This window comes from Octopus bimaculoides, chromosome 16 (genome assembly GCF_001194135.2).
Source record: "Octopus bimaculoides isolate UCB-OBI-ISO-001 chromosome 16, ASM119413v2, whole genome shotgun sequence".
Taxonomy (NCBI): Eukaryota; Metazoa; Mollusca; class Cephalopoda; order Octopoda; family Octopodidae; genus Octopus; species Octopus bimaculoides.
Window position 1 is genome coordinate 44,406,805 of NC_068996.1, and position 1,371 is coordinate 44,408,175.

Here is a 1,371-nt window from a genome sequence, read left to right on the forward strand (position 1 = left end):
CATGAATGGATGTTGTTTTCACAGCGATAATGCTCTTCTCAGTACATGAGTCGTACGAGTTAACACGATTTTTTGTACTTCCTGTAGGGATGGTAAGCCTGGTATCATTTTCAAATAGGTTTCAGTACCTTTTTTTAATCATTCCTAAAGATCCTACAATCACTGGTACGGTAGCAGCCTTGAGGTGCCACATTTTTTCAATTTCTATTAGCAAGTCTTCATATTTACTGATCTTATCAAATTCTTTCGCCGCTATATTATGATCGCAGGGCATACTCATGTCAATTAATAAACACATCTTCTTTGTCTGATCTTTTATAATAATATCCGGTTTATTAGCTTTTATAGTTTTGTCGGTATGTACGGGGAAGTCCCAGAGAATCGATACATTTTCTCCCTCAGTCACAGCTTCAGGATAGTGTTTATACCATTTGTCAGTGGTTTTGATTTTATAATATTTACACTGGACATATTGTCCAGTGTAAATACTGGCCAACTCTGTAATGTCTTGCTTTATATTCTACAGGTGCTAAGACTCTACACTCTGAGATTAGGTGGCTTATAGTTTCAATCGCATCGTTACAGAATCGGCATTTTGGGTCAACTCCATTTTTTATCACATGACTTTAATAAGCTTTGGTCTTGAGCAACTAATATGAAATCTTCACTCTCTGCTTTTAGCCCTGAGCTTCGTAACCACTGATGCGTGCGTTTCTGGTTGACATCAGCTTGTTTGCTACGAGCCACATACTTGCCATGCAGAGGTTTCTGTTCCCATCTGCTAGCTAATTTTTCATGTGCTTTTGTCTTTGCATTTAATTTTATTTTCTTTGCAGCAGCAGTTGGAGCATTTCCTTCAACCTGATCAAGCTGGTGGGTATCTAAGAGATCGGTAGTGAATTTTTTGCTCTCTTTCAGAAGAGAGTGAAGTTTTTTCGGTCTTTCATGTTTTTCAACAAGTTTCAGCATCCAATCGTTGGTTGTTTCAAGGTATTTGGCCAGTCCGATTGTGGTGGTTTTGTACGTAAGTTCAAGCTGGATCAAGCCTCGACCTCCCTGAGCTCTGGGAAGGTAAAGACGATCCACATCTGCCTTTGGATGGTGCATCTTATTACAAGTCAGTAGCTTGGGGATTTTTCTATCAATTTTGACTATTTCACTGGTATTCCAGTTAAGCACATTGAAGCTATAAAGAACAACTGGGACTGCTAAGGAATTTATGGCTAACACCTTATTATATGCATTCGGCTCAGACTTCAGGAATGCTCGAACTCTTCTATAACATGCCTTCCTAACCTTCTCTTTCATGCTTGCATACTGGATACCAGAGCCTTCATTTATTCCTAGGTATTTATAGGTTTGTTTCTGCTC